Raw genomic sequence first — 16,589 nt, 5'->3', positions numbered from 1 at the left:
TAGGTATTACAAGCCCCGTTATGCAGGAGAATCACTAGACCCTAGGGTTCTTTAGCATTTTTTGTGATGTGGACACTTTTGTCAGCCTGGGTTTCATTTAATATTCATTTATCTCCTTCCTTTCAATGCAGGAATAATTCTTTTATCTGCAGAAATGGAACTCATTACATTAGAAGACAGATTACTCCTTTTTCTGGGGAGCTCAAATTGTTGAGAAAAGTCTTCTTTACACAGAAGATAGGTTGATGACTATGTTTATAAATTAGGTTTTTAACTTGGGCAACCAATTTTGCAGTCTCTTTTGTAGAAAACTATGAATATTGTCCTTGTATAATTCACAGGGTGGTTTCAATAATAAAATAAGTGATTAAAATAACACAAATAATACAATGTTAAAATATATCTCACATTTATGACAGAAACTTTAAAAAATTTTAGAATACTTCATGAATAATTTTCCTTAGTTATTGCCCATTTCTTCTTTTGTTCTATATAATTTATAAGATTTGGTACATCTAAAAGGCCTCTGAGATCGGCAGGGCAGGAATGATTTCCCATATGTATAAATAAGGAAATGGAGCCATGAGATGCTGAGGAACTTATCAAGACTCCCATAACTGTTACTACCATAACAAAGAGCTGTCTCCTCACTCCTGGACCATTACTTGTCTTAGCACATCACCCTGTCATTTGGTGTGACTTCAAACCTTACAGCCTGCAGAGTGAGTTCCATGAGTCAATTAGGATATGTATTTCAGTGTTAAGAACAGTCAGTTCTCTAGCTAGAAATTGACTTAGCTGTGGATAACTTGAGTTTCCCATTCCCCAGGAGACTCCTGTGAACTTTTTGGTAGTTCTTTAAGATGGGCAGAGCACCAGGACACAGAATAATAGTTCTCAGATGTGCTAAAATTTTAAAGAGGCCAATTATGAACCTAGACAAGGCTGGAATTTCCAGAAATATATAGCTGTAAAACTGCACAATTCGTTAATTAGTCTCCATAGGATCATTTGAAATTCTTTTGTTTGTTTATTTGCTTTACCTCTTCTGTATTCCTACTTGCTTTAGCAGCTGCCAAAATATATTTGAACAATTTATCCTGCCTGTTTGAAAGTATATGATAATATCTTTTATCTGCCATCTGTTGCCTAGCATTGAAACAGATTTTCCTCATCTCCCTCTAGATCTACCTACCAATGTAGAAATTTTAAACTAAACACTCTTCTTTAAATGTTTAATAAAACTTTCAAGGAAGAAATTTTTTTTGGACCCATCAAAACGCCCATTGAGTTGTGAGATCTTTATTCAGTTATTTATGAAATTCTGTAAAATGCCTGGTTACTGATATTGATAGAAATCCTACTTGTTGTTGTTGTCGGGTTTTTTTTTGCTATGATTTTAAGAGATTGTTTATTTTCTCTTTCCAGTGTTTCATTGTTAGTGTAAAGAAACACAACCAATTTCTATACGTTAATCTGGTATCCTGCTACCTTGCTGACTTCATTTATCAATTCTAGTAGATTTTGTGTGCAGTCTTTAGGATTTTCTACTATGCAGTACCATTTCATCTGCATAAAATGACAATTTTACCTCTTCCCTAAAAATTTAAAATTCTTTTTCTGTATCTTGTCTGATTGCTGTGACTAGGACTTCCAGTACCATGCTGAATAGAAGTGGTAAGAGTGAGCATCCTTGTCTCATTCCAGATTTTAGTGGGAAGGCATTCAGCTTTTCACTGTTGAGTATTATGTTGACCGTGGGTTTGTCATAGATAGCTTTTATTATTATAAATAGTTTTTATTTATTTATTTTTATGGTCCCGTTATACTCACTTTCAATATGGTTTTTTTAATAACAAATGAATGATGAATTTTATCAAATGCATGCTTTTGCTGCATCTATTGAGATGATTATTTGGTTTTTGTCTTTTCTTTTGTTGATGTGGTATATCATGATGATTGATTTATGTGTGTTGAACCATCCTTGTGAACCTGGGATGAATCCCACTTGGTCATGATATATGATCTTTTTTATGTGCTGTTGGATTTGGTTTGCTAATATTTTGTTGAGAATTTTTTGCATTTATATTCATCAAAGGTATTGTCCTGTAATTTTCTTTTTTTCTTTCTTTTTTTTTTTTTTTTTGTAGTGTCTTTGCTGATCTTGGTAATCAGGGTGAGTATTTTTTATGGCTTATTTCCCTTTTTGACTAATTAGGCATAATTTGTAAATGGTTGCTTTAGGGTTTATGGGACACTTATTAACTTAATAAGTCAACTTAATGTCAACTATGGTAACAGAAACTTAGAACCATTTCCCCCAGCTGCTGTGGTATGTTCATCAAGCATTTTACTTCTACATATGCTATTGACTTTAAACTGATAATTACATTTAAAAGAGACTAATTTTTAAGTTTAAAAGTCTTTGTATTCATCATTTCTGGTACTCTTCATTCCTTTATGTAAACACAGGTTTTCATCTAGTATAAGTTTGATCCTACTTGAAGAATTCGACCAAGGATGAGATGGCTGGATGGCATCATGAACTCGATGGACGTGAGTCTGAGTGAACTCCGGGAGATGGTGATGGACAGGGAGGCCTGGCTTGCTGTGATTCATGAGGTCACAAAGAGTCAGACACGACTGAGCGACTGAACTGAACTGAACTGAACTGAAGAATTCTTTTAATATTTTTTGAAATGCCAGTCTTGGTAAAGAATTAGTTCACCTTTTGTAAGCATGAAAAGGTATTTTTTTTTTAATTTTTGTGTTTCCCTAGGTATATAATTCAAGCATTGCTTTAAAGATGCTGCTCCATTGTCCTCTCATTTGCAATGAATCCAGTGCAAATTCTAAGGTAATTCTTACCTTTGTTCCACTATATATATATATATAATGTCTTTTTCTTTCTGGCTCCTTTTAAGATATTTCTCTTTATTACTGCTTTTAAACAGTTTGAATGTGATGTGCCATGGTGTATTTTTCTTCCTTTTCTGATGCTTATGGGTTGTTGAGCTTCATGGATATTGGGCGTTTATTCAGTTCAGTTCAGTTCAATCACTCAGTGGTGTTCGACTCTTTGTGACCCCATGGACTGCAGCATGCCAGGCTTCCCTGTCTGTCACCAACTCCCAGAGCTTACTCATACTCATGTCCATCGAGTCGGTGATGCCGTGCAACCATCTCATCCTCTGTCGACCCCTTCTCCTCCTGCCCTCAATCTTTCCCAGCATCAGTTCAGTTCAGTTCAGTACAGTCGCTCAGTCGTGTCCGACTCTTTGCGACCCCATGAATCGCAGCACACCAGGCCTCCCTGTCCATCACCAACTCCCGGAGTTCACTCAGATTCATGTCCATCGAGTCAGTGATGCCATCCAGCCATCTCATCCTCTGTCATCCCCTTCTCCTGCTCCCAATCCCTCCCAGCATCAAAGTCTTTTCCAATGAGTCAACTCTTCACATGAGGTGGCCAAAGTACTGGAGTTTCAGCTTTAGCATCATTCCTTCCAAAGAAATCCCAGGGCTGATCTCCTTCAGAATGGAATGGTTGGATCTCCTTGCAGTCCAAGGAACTCTCAAGAGTCTTCTCCAACACCACAGTTGAAAAGCATCAATTCTTTGGCGCTCAACCTTCTTCACAGTCCAACTCTCACATCCATCAAGGTCTTTTCAAATGAGTCAGTGCTTCGCATCAGGTGGCCAAAGTGTTGGAGTTTCAGCTTCAACATCAGTCCTTCCAATGAACATACAGGACTGAATGTTCTCCTTATTATAGGTAATATTTTCCTGCTTCTTTACAAGCCTAGTCATTTTTCTTAAACGAATACCAAAAATGCCAAATATTACCTTGTTAGATTCTGTGTATTCTTGAACTTTCTTCTGAGTTGCAGGTAAGTTAATTGGAAATACTTTCATCCTTTCAAAGGCTGCATTTAAGCTTTGCTAGACAAAACTAGTGCAGCCATTAATCTAGGGCTAATCTTTCTCCATTACTGTAGCAATGTCATTCTGAGCCCTCTCCCTTATACCCTGAACAGGGTTTTCCATTTTGCCTAGTGGGACCATGAACCATTGGTGTTCCTTGAGTGATTATTCTAACTATTACGCTAATTCTTTTGGGTGGTGAAAATCTATGAAAGATCTGAGCTTTTGGTCTACTTAAAAGCTAACAACTTAACTACTACAGTATCATGAACGCTAACAGAAGTCACAAGACTCTGGACAGAGCTCACCAGCTCTGTGAGTCACAGTTCTCACAGGATGGTGTAAAGAGGACCAGGTGACTCCTGTACTTGCAGAAGATTGCATTATAGGCAGGAAACCCTAAGCTTAGTGGATTTAGATTTTTTTTTTCCCCTGCACAGTAAGCAAGCTTGTTCTTTGCTTCCAACGAATACATTATATCTATCCTTTAAGAGAGTTCACTGTAAAAACATCCTTGAAAAGCTATACTAGAACAAAGACAGTTGGTGAATCTGCGTGTAAAACATGTAGAAACAAGAGACACTGTTTTGGATTGAATTATGACACCCCCAACCCCCTGCAAATTAGTATGTTGAGGTCTTAATTCCCAGTGTAAGTTTATTTAGAGATAGGGCCTTTAAAGAGATAATAAAGATTATATGAGGTCATAAGTTTGGAGCTATAGTTTGATAAGACTCATCTCCTTATGAGAAGAGGAAGAAACACCAAGGACAGACACTTACAGAGAAAAGTTCATGGGAGGACACAATGATAAGGTCTGCAAGTGAAGAGAGAGGCTACAGGAAAAACCTACCCTACTAGCACTTTGATCTTGGGCTTCCAGAGCAGTGAGAAAAGAAACATCTGTTGCTTAGGTCACCTAGTCTGTGATATTTTTTATGAAACCCCTGCAGACTCATGGAGAACTGCCTCTGGATGGTTCTTTCTCTGATAGCAAGTAATTTCCTCACAGTGTGGTCAATATATATGCATTGATCTATACTTAGAAAAAGACATGGGGACCCTCTGCAGACCTCTGGAGCTCTCTCTTGGTGCAATTCTTTCCTCTCTAGTACGCTGCCTGAAAACTCGAGCTGTTTTGGTATACCCAGACTTGAGCTCTGTCTTCTCAACTCAGGATGACCTCTAGGTTCAGCCTAGGTTCTCCATCACTCTGTTGGGGCCTGGAAACTCTCTCTAGACAGTAAGTGAAGTTGATGCAGTCACAGGCTCACCCTATTGGATTTCCTGGTCTCAGGGACCATTGTCCTGTGATATGTGATGTGTAGCATCTAATTTAGTTTTTAATACATATTTTGTCTTGCTTTTAGTTGTGTCACACAGGAAGGTAAAACTAGTGATGGATAGACATTTCTTACCCTAAAGAATAAATATTTACTTTTAATCTAGGAATGAGTTAAAGCTGAAATGACAGATTAGAATTTAAGAAATAGAGGCTTGGTAGGTTTTTGGTTTTTTGTTTTTTGTTGTTTTTTTTTTTTCAACTTTGTAGTTTTGATGCAACAACTGCTCAGACTTATAAATGCACATCAGATATCCTGAGTTTTTATGTCTCATATTCTCATTTGTTATTGGGAATAAAATAAATAAGCCTTCCAAGTAGAATATTGGCATGGTTAGAGGAAATGTTATAAAGGAGATTTGAATTCTCCAAAAGGAAGTTTATATACAAACATGAGGTTTATGCATTATTAAGAAGGCCTGGCAAATTCTAACTATATTATACAGTTTGGTGAAATATAAAAAGAATCATAGTGAATATGACACCCAATTCCAGACCCTGTTTATTTTCTTTATTTTTAATTGCTGAGTACTTAAAGCAGTTCCATTTGTAATCTTTTTAATCTCTTCCTACAACCATGAAAATTTGAGCTTTTTGGGTTTCTTTTATTAAAAATAAAAGAAAATCAGGCTGAAATGGTTGAATTAACTAAAACATGTATTGGAAATTAAACACAGAAAAAAGTTGAGTACTGTTACCTAGAATATTTTTCTTTATGATTTTAAGATGGGTGGCAACATAGAATTAAATACTTCATTTGGTCATTCCACTAAATAAAATATTAGGAAATTGTATCAGGAGTGCAAAAGACTTGAAAAATAATGGAGGGTGAAGAAGGGCAAAAGGCTGAAAAGACATTAGAATGAGGTACCTTTGCCTTAGGGAGAGCAACTATTTAAAAACTGCTTTTTAAAAAAGTCACTCCTCTGCATCAAAGGAAAGATGTCATTCAGGAGAGTACACTGTGAAACTGTTTTTAAATGGTTTTCAAAATCTGCAGCTAGAAGAAAAATTATATAGAAGTCTTTTAGTAAAACAGTATCTCTTCCCACACGCTCACTTTGGCAAAAGAAATGCTAAGGAAGAAACTGACTTTTAAGGGATCTAAGTTGCTTTTCAAATAAAACATTTGACTTTTTAAAAGTCTTCATTTTTTAGAGCAGTTTTCAGTTTATGATAAAATTTTTTTTTTTTAATGTAGAGATTTCTCATATACTCTCTTGACATGTATAACTTCTACTATCATCAATGTCACTTACCAGAATGGTACATTTTTTACCAAGGATGGACATACATTGATACATGATAATCATTCTAAATCTGTAATTTGCCTTAGAGTTCACTCTTGGTGTTGTATATTCTATGAGTTTGGATGAATGCATAATGACATTTATCCATCATGTAATATCATATGGAGTACTTCCATTGCCCTTAAAATCCTCCATGCTCTGCTTTTTCATCTGGTCCTCCCCTCCTGGCAAACACTGACATTTTTATTGTTTTTTCTAGCTTTGCCTCTTTCAGAATGACATATAGCTGGAATCATACAGTATGTAGTCTTCTCAGACTGGCTTCTTTCACTTGGTAATACGAATGTAATGTTCCTCCATGTCTTTTCATAGCTGGACAGCTCATTTCTTTTTAATGCTCAATATTTTCCGTTATCTGAGTGTATCACAGTTTATTTATCCATTCACGTACTAAAGGACATCTTGGCTGTTTCCAAGTTTTGGCAATGATGAATAAAGCTGCTACTAATGTCTATGGGCAAATTTTTGTGTGGATATATGTTCTTAACTCCTTCCGGTAAATACCATGGAATGCAATTCCTAGATCATATGGTAAGAGGATGTTTAACTTTGGAATAAACTGTTAAACTGTCTTCCAAAGTGGCTGAAACATTACACATTCCCACCAGCAATATACAAGAGTCTCTGATACTCTGAATCCTTGCTAGAATTTGGCATTGTCCATGTTTCAGATTTTGGCCATTCTAATAGGTACTTAATGATTTTACATTGTTTTATGTTGCATTGCCCTCATGACATACAATGTGGAACATCTTTTCATGTGCTTATTTTCCATCTGTTTATCATATCTTTGGTGAAGTATCTTGTTAAAAGCTTTGGCCCATCTTTCACTTGGGTTTTTGCTTATTGTTGAGTTTAAATTTTTTTTGTGTATATTTTAAATAATGATCCTTTATCAGATGTGTCTTTTGCAAATATTTTCTTCCAGTCTGTGTTTTGTTTTCCTATTATCTTGTTATTGTCTTTAATGGGACAAAAAAAAATTAAATTTTAATGAATTCTAGCTTATCAGTTATTTTTTCATGCAATATGTCTTTGATGTTATATCTCAAAAAGTATCACTATACCCAAGGTCATCTAGGTTTTCTTCTATGTTCTAGGAGTTTAATAACTTTTACATGTTACCTTTAAGTCTGTGGGGCTTTGCCAATGGCTCACACAGTAAAAGAATCTGCTTGTAATTCAGGAGACCAGGGTTTGATCCCTGGGTCGGGAATCCCTGGAGAAAGAAATGGCTACCCACTCCAGTATTCTTGCCTGGGAAATCCCATGGACAGAAGAGCCTGGTGGGCTACAGTCCATGGGGTCACAAAGAGTTGGACACAACTGAGTTACTAATACTTTAAGTCTGTGATCTGTTTGGGGGTTAATTATTATGAAGTGTGTAAAGTTCATGTCTAAATTCATTTTTTGCTTGTGCATGTCCAATTGTTCCAGAAACATTTGTTGAACAGACTGTCTTTGCTTCATTGTGTTGCCTTTGCTCATTTGCTTTATATTTAAGTGGGTCTACTTCTGGGTTCTCTGTTCTGTTCCGTCAATCTGTTTGTCCATTCTTTGAACCAATACCACATTGTCTGGGTTGTTATAGCTTTATAGTAAGTCTTAAAAGTCAGGGAGCATCAGTCTTCCAACTCTGTTCTTCTCCTTCAATATTGTGTTGGTTTTGGCGGGGGGTTCTTTTGCCTCTCCATATAAACTTTAGAATCAGTTTGTCAATATCCATAAAATGACTTGGTGGAATCTTGGTTGGCATTGCATTGAATCTATTGGGGCTTCCTGGCTGGCTCAGTGGTAAAGAATTCACCTGCCAATGCAGGAGACACAGGAGACATGGGTTCAATCCCTGGGTCAGGCAGATCCCCTGAAGGAGGAAATGGCAACCCACTTCAGTATTCTTGCCTGGAAAATCTCATGGACAGAGAGCCTGGCCGGCTACAGTCTATGGGCTTGTAAAGAGTCAGACACAACTTGGTGAGATGGTAACAGGCAGGAAGGCCAGGGGTCTCCAAACGGAGGAAATAGGCTGCAAGTGTCAGACATTATTTCTCTTTCTCTTAAGCAGCAGGAGGAAAGATTTTTTTCTCCTTCTCCCTACAAATTTAAAGAGATTTCTTTTAAAATTCTGTGTTGCCATAATGGTACCTGGTTCCACCTGAACTTAACTTTTCTCAAACCTTGAGCTAACCAATGCATTTTTCTTATGGAAATGTTTGTCTTAAGCTATGTTAATGAACTATGTATTTACCCTAGACTCTTGGTAAAGTTGGTTCCACCTAAGACTCAGAACCAACTTGACAAACCAGTATGTTTTACTCATGCAAATGTTCTCTTAAGCTATGTTAATGAGACTGTATTTGCTAGGAAACTGCCTTTCTTCAAGATTCTTGTCAATCATTTTATGGCCCAGGACAACTCACCTTGTGCCAATGTTATCTCAAAATACATGTTGTGGGTGAGGGGCCTGGTGCCAGTCTCTGAGTTTTGAGAGATTTCCTTTCTTGAATTAGCAGACAGCTAGTAGCTATATAACATCCAGCTAAAGACTAGCAGATGGGCACTCTTTGTGCCCCCTTCTGATGTCAATGTCAGAAGCTTTCTCTATGTCTTTTATACGTTAATAAAACATTATTACACAAAAGCTCTAAGTGATCAAGCCTCTCACTGGCCCCGGATTGAATTCCTCTCCTCCAGAGGCCAAGAATCCCGATGTCTTTCACAGCTCAGCAACAACCTTTCATTAGCACACATGCACACATTGAATCTATAGATCAAATCAGGAAGAATTGACATCTTGACAATTGTAAGTCTATCTATGAACATGGGGTATCTCTCCCTTTATTTTTTGATTTCATTTGACAGGATTTTTTAGTTCTCCTCCTTTAGATCTTATGTTTATTTTTAAGATTTACACCTAAGTATTTCATTTGGGGGGGGGTACTAATAATAATTCCCTGGTGGACTTCCCTGGTGGCTCAGAGGATAAAGCATCTGCCTATAGTGCGGGAGACCTGGGTTCGATCCCTGGGTCAGGATGATTCTCTGGAGAAGGAAATGGCAACCCACTCCAGTTCTCTTGCCTGGAAAATCCCATGGACAGAGGAACATAGTAGGCTACAGTCCATGGGGTCTCAAAGAGTTGGACAGGACTGAGTGACTTCACTTCACTAATAATAATCCAGGATAATCACATCATTTTAACCTAAGTTGATTAACAACCTTCATTCTATTTTCAACCTTAACTTCTCTTTGCCATGTAATAAAACATATTCTAAGTTTCTGCAGATTAGGACGTGGACATCTCTGCTGGGTCCATTAATCTTCCTAGTCTACCATAGTACCTAACACATGAAAGGATTTAAAATAATAGTAGTTGCATGAATGACTGCATGGATTAATGAATAAATAAGCATTAAGTGAAAGGTGTGGTAATGCTGGAGACATTTGGGATGATGCCCAGAAAACAGTCCTCTTTACCAGCCTCAAGTAAAAGCAAGGTAAATAAAATTTTGAATAAACTTAACAGAAACAGTGTTTGAAATTCAAGGCTGTCTTTGGGGTTCACGGGACCCAGTTTCTAAGAGGAATAGTATTTAAAGCTGAATCAAAATTTTTATCTCTTTGTTTCCACTGGAAAAGAAAAAGAAATACAGCATAAGACAGAGATTCTCAAAGTTGAACACGATTCACAAACATTTGAAGGACTTGGTAAAATGTAGATTTATGAGCCTAATTCTGGTAGTATCTAGGTAATCAGGTACAAGAATTTGCACTTCCGAAAAGTTTTGAGGTTATGTTAGTGCTGCCAGTCCAGGGACCACACTTCGAGAATAACTGGTATAATAAAAGGGCACAAAATCTATAAAAGACCAATCTTTGGGTTCAAATACCTGTCCATTCTTTCATTATTTGTGAGACTTCTGGCAAGTTATTTAGCTTCTTTTAACTTGAGTTTCTTCGGCTGTAGAAAGAGAATAAATATTTGATAGGGTTATTTTAAAAGATCACGGATGTAAAAATTTACTTCATTAAGACATATGTAAATTTACAGCTTTCTAAAAAAAATACTCAATGAATATTGATGCCTTCCACTTTCCCCTTGCAGTGAAATTACTGCTGTTTCCAGTAATGAGTGGAAGTGAGAACAGTGGAATGGAGCAGTATGCAGTGGGTCATCAGAAATCGAAGCACAGAGCTCCCAGATCCTACATTTGAAGGTATGGAGGGATGGTCACTCTCATTTACTTGTGGTGGGAGGAAGAAAAACTTGCTAAATGGTAAGATCTTTGGATTAAGACTGGCTAGCATCTGGAGCCTTATTTGCAGCTTAAGATCTTGACTGGCTTTAGGCCAATGGTACCAATTATAATAAATAGCGCTCTCTTTTGCTTATAAATGATCTTACAACTTATTAGCAGTAGTTCTTTTAAAAATTATGTCTGATCTGGAATGGGTGATAAATGTTGATTTTAGAATGAAGAGCTGCATGTTTCTGTTCAGAGTTCTCTGGGGAAACAGCTCATTTTATGAAGTTTTCCCATTTGGGGGTCAGAAAAAGGTGATTCACTTTTATTTTGTAAATATAATGTTTCGCAGATTATATGGAAGTCTTGAAGTACCTCAAATCCTCATTATTCTGTCATATATTTCAAAATGCTACAATTTGTGTTGGTACAGTTTCTTCCAGTTGACAATCATCAGTGACTTGGTTTATAAGTATTATTTCTCTGTGAAATCATATTAGTAGCTATGCCCTAAAAGTGTAGATCCTGTCTCATTTTAAGCTGACATTATTCTAAAAACCCAGTCTCTTTTATTCTAGTAAATGGAAATACGCTTGTGAAGTTTTAAGCAATATATGGTACAGATTTCAAACTCTGCAACTTTTATTATACAAATTCCATGGTCTAATAAGCAATGAAAGTGTTGCTAGAAAATTACTTTCCACCTCTAGTAGACCTGCTTGGGTCATACCAAGATCCTCTACCTGGATATTGCTCCCATTCTTTCGCTGCTGAGTTTTGACTGCTAACATACATAGCTGGCCCCTCTCCAGAGAACTGGCCTCATCTTGCCTAGGAGATAACTTTCCCCTGGCACACACTCTTTATACCGCCCCGTCAATGACTTCCTGGTATAGGCATACAAAAGGCAGTACCTACTCTGTGGTACAATTCAGGCTCTAGAACTCCCTGTAGCATCCAGTTCAATCTAGACTCCAGGTTAGACTGCTTTCTTGGTTGGCTTCTTTCACCCACTGTGTCAGCTTTCTTCATTTCCTTTCTCCTGAGAGTACTCCCTCAATAAATCACTTGTTCAAGAATCCCCATCTCAGGCTCTGTGCTTAGGAAAACCAACTCAACACTCACTCCTGAAAGTAGATATTAAATTATTTTTTACTTACATTTGACTTTAATCTTCCAGTATTTTATTGCAAAGATGAAGATACTGAATTACTGTGCCTTTCCTACTAAGATAAAAATAACAGTAAATTAAAATTGATACATCACAGTGTTTGGTGAAGGATTTGGAATCATTTGATTCAACCATCATCAATTTACAAAATGGTCCAGAATGGTGAGCTTGAAGACCACTTCTTTGATCTGGATCCAGGAATGAGAGGGAGAATGAGGGAGGCAGAGAAATGAATTGCTGTCACCATAATGAGGGCGAAGATGGTTGTTTGTATATGCAAATCAATTAAAGTGTTGCCTGGTAATCCACCAGCCAGCAGCTGAGAAACACAATTTTGGATTCCCTAGTGTCTCCTGGTAGACAGAATCAAATTGACCTGAATGTCCACATGATGATTTTTCATTAAAAACAAGTCATGATTGAGAAAGCAGACACTTCACTGCAATGATCCATGTTCTGGTGTTTAAATATAATCTCCATGTTGCTGTGTCGTTCTAGTGACCACCCCCCACTTCTGTTACTGATTATGTAATAAATTCCTCAAAAATGGAGAAGTAAGTGGAAATTAATTTTCAATTTGTAATGCTGGTGAAAAATCCACCCCCCTCCCTTCACTGTAACCTCTCAAATGGATTTGGTGCATTTTATTTTTTAGAGCCATTTAAGATGTCCACTGTTATTCTGCCAATATAAAGAAACACTCGTATCAAAAATAGAAGGATGACCCTACTCTCAGACTTGGAGCCTCCTGTTCCAGTCGTTTTTGTTTTAAACCTACACTGTGTTTGCAGTTTGCGTTTTTCAGTTGTTATTCAACTGCTTCTCTCCTTTGGGCACTTCTGTTCTGTTCAGCTTTGGCCTTAGGTACCCTGCTTTCCTGGTGACTATTTCTTGGTAAAATCTTGTGACTAGTTTTTTTTTTTGTTTTTGTTTTTAACCATCTTGGCTAATAGCTTTGCCTGATTCCTCCTTCTGCAGACAAAAGGTCCCATTAATTGAAAAAAAAATCACCTAAATTCAGCATAGTACATCCTGGATTATCCATTATTGAATCATCTGATTTTTTTTTTTAGTACTGTCCTTAGGTCCCCCACCCCCACCCCCACCCCCACCCCACCATCCAACTTGCTTGTCAGAGATAATACAAATTCCTCTTTTGGGAAAAGCTATATTTTTATTAGACAAGGAATCTAAGGTCCAGAAATGCTAGTATTTTGCATTCATACTTGTCATTTGTAACTATGGATTCATCAATTTTATAGCATTTATATAGCATTATATTGTGTATTATTAGTATAATACTGTGATTTATATATATATATATAAATTTATTTCATTTATCTATTTTACCATTGATGTGCATTTGAGCTGTTTCCAGATTTTGCTCTAAAAACAATGCTGATAACTGTTGATATAAATAAATAAATGGCTGAATAGCTAAGCAAGAATTTCTCTGGGTTATTTACCTGAGAATAACCCAGGTAATTGGAACATGGAGCATGTGCATTTCCATTTGCTTTCCAAAGTGGTCATGCTAAGTCACATTCTCACCACAGTATATAATGGTTCTAGTTACTTGACATCCCTATATATTCTTGATATTTAAAAAAATTTTTTCCAATAGGTTGGAATGAAATGGCATCTTCTTGTGGCTTTAATTTGTATTTTCATGATTAGTAATGAGATTGATTTTCTGGTTATTTATATGTTTATTCATTACTTGGATTTCTTTTGCAAAGTCTCTATTCAAGTACATTGATCATTTTTTTCTGTAGAATTATTTATCTTATTGCCATCATGACAAAAGAGGGAAAACATGAAAGAATGTGTTGAGTATTGCTGTATTTATATAAAGATGAAAGCCAGGCAAATTAATTTATATTTTCTGTGCATGCCTACATATTTTAAAACTAGTAGTAAAAGTAAAAGGGAATTATTTTTCCCTGAACAGGATTGTATTGACATCTAAGGGGAAGAAGATGGTTATGCTTCAGGAGGAACACATAGGGGATTGCTGCAGTGCTGACAATATTCTAGTTTGTGACTAGTTGGTTATATGGTTCTTCACTCCATTAATATTTGTTTAGTTGTATGCTTTACTTTGAATATAAACTTGAAAATTGACGGCTGTACTTTTCATCTGCTTGTTGCTATTTACTGATTAGAAATGCAATTGATTTTTATATATAGATTTTTAAAATCAAGCAGCTTTTAAAAACCTTTCTTATGTGTAATAAATAAATTTGTAGACAGTGAGTTTTGAAACACAATGATATTGTTAGGGGAAGCACACTGACTGAAACCACCCACCCTGGCCAGGCACCATAGTAACCATTTGGAGTTGTTTTACAACAGGAGGTCCTGCTAAGGAACAGGGAACTAATAAGTCACCACCAACTGGAAGAGTTTGGGAAAGGTCAAAAGGAGACACCACATGTCTGACCACCTCCCAGAATCCTTCTCACTGGCATCCATCTTGGCTGAACAAGGCGGGCACCACCAGGAAGGACTCTGAGACAGAATGATTGGCTAAAGACAACCCGGAAACTAATCCCATCACCATAAAACCAGAGACTGCAAGCCATATGGCAGAGCTGTTTTCCTAGGTTCCCTTGTGCTACTGCTCTCCACCCGGGTGCCCTTTTCCAATAAAATCTTCTGCTTTGTAAGCACATGTGTCTCCTCGGACAATTCATTTTTGAATGTTAGACAAGAGCCCAGTTTCAGGCCCTGGAAGGGGTCCCCCTTCCTGCAACAATATTATCTGAGAAAAATGAAAAATTTGTTTCTTCCTTTCTAATCACTTGATTTATTTTTCTTTTATTATTCTTTTAACTTTGATATAGTATTAAGTAAAAGTCACATCATGTCCCTGAACTTAAAGGGAACATTTTTCATATTTTACCAATAATTGTGAATTTTAGTAGGATTTGTGTAGCTGTCTTTTATCAAGTGAAGGAAGCTCCCTTATATTACTCTTTTTGAAATCTCTTTGTATTTAAAAAAATTGATGTTAAATTTTATCAAACATGGTTTCCTCACTCACTGAACTCTTAATATCTGGTATTATATATTTTTAAATCTTCTATTTAATCTGGGATAATTTAAAGATCTGTTTGCTCTTTATTTTCTTATTCTCATATTGGTCACATCTTGTATTTCTTAAAACTCTATCATTATACTTATTTTTGTTTCTTTTCTAATAATTCAAATATATGGAAGAGCTGCAGGTCTGATTCCACTATCTGAGGGTTCTGTTGGTTTTCACATATGACACTATATTTTGTGTTTTACAACTTTTGAACTGAATTCAGAATTCTAGAAACTTTACCTCTGCAGATCCTTTGAGGCCTGTGTTTTAGGTGAGTTTACCCAGAGAGTATTTTCATTTTTTTCTGCAGGCTACCAGGAGGTTTTACCAGCTCAGGATGCTTTAAATTCTTGGCTAGAAATTTTTCAGACTCCTTGTGTAGCAAGAATTCAGGTTGTAAATGCACATAAGGGCTGGGTTTGGGCTATAAATTTTCAAGGAACATTTCTTTTTCTTCCCATGTATTCAGTGCCAAAGTTCAATTAGATGTTTTTCCTTGCATTACTCTGGAGGCAGGGAAGGAAGGAGGGAGGGAAGCAGATTTGCTTTGAGTAACTTATTTTGAAAGTATAGCTTCTTAGGACTCCAGCTCTCAATGTTGGAGTATTTCCTATTAGATGCCCCAACTTGGCTGACTTCCTGCTTATCTCCTCTGGGTCTTAAGAGGGCCTGAAAACCAAAGTGCAAGTTCACTTTTTTGTCAAGTGTTATCAAGTTGAAAGCCATCTGTTTACTTATTTTCCCTCTGGGTTCCAACTTACATTTATTTTATTGGCCTCTGAGTGTTTCTTTACCATTTTTGACTCTTAGATGCAGTTAAAAATATTTTTAAATATTTTATCCAGCAATTTATTTTCTGTTGAAAGGGTTGTTCAGGTTACTCAGTTTCTTCAGATGCCAGAAGCAATAACTTAAACTTTATGATTTCTGACCTCTCTTTCAACTTTGTGGTTGAGGCTATGCTTACTGTATTAAAGATTTGTGGCTGGTAAGTGCTATATTTCTAAAAAGAAATAACTTAGAGAGCAAGCAATGTAATTGTCCACTCTTGGGGTTTTGGAGCCACATGTTCCTGTAGCTTATGCATCAGTGTCTTTGCCTTAGACTCTTCCATTTAACAGGTAGGGCATTTTTAGTTAAATGTAAATTCACTTTAACTGAAACCCCGTTTTCTGACCATTTCCTGGAATGTAATAACAATGACTTGATAATTGTTGAAGCTTCTTTCTTTTAAACTTCCCTGATGGCTCTGTGGGTAAAGAATTTGCCTGAAATGCAGGAGACACAGGAGATGCAAATTCAATCCCTGTGTTGAGAAGATCCCCTGGAGGAGGAAATGGCAACTCACTCCAGTATTCTTACCTGGAAAATCTCATGAACAGAGACTGGCAGGCCACAGTCCATGGGGTCATAAAGCATCAGACATGACTGAGCACGAACAATATTTCACTATGTGTATGTATTTATAATGTATATATTCATATGTGTGTGTGTGTATCTTAAGATC

The sequence above is a fragment of the Ovis aries genome, chromosome X (genome assembly GCF_016772045.2).
Source record: "Ovis aries strain OAR_USU_Benz2616 breed Rambouillet chromosome X, ARS-UI_Ramb_v3.0, whole genome shotgun sequence".
NCBI classification, from domain to species: Eukaryota; Metazoa; Chordata; class Mammalia; order Artiodactyla; family Bovidae; genus Ovis; species Ovis aries.
This window is presented reverse-complemented; position numbering follows the sequence as displayed.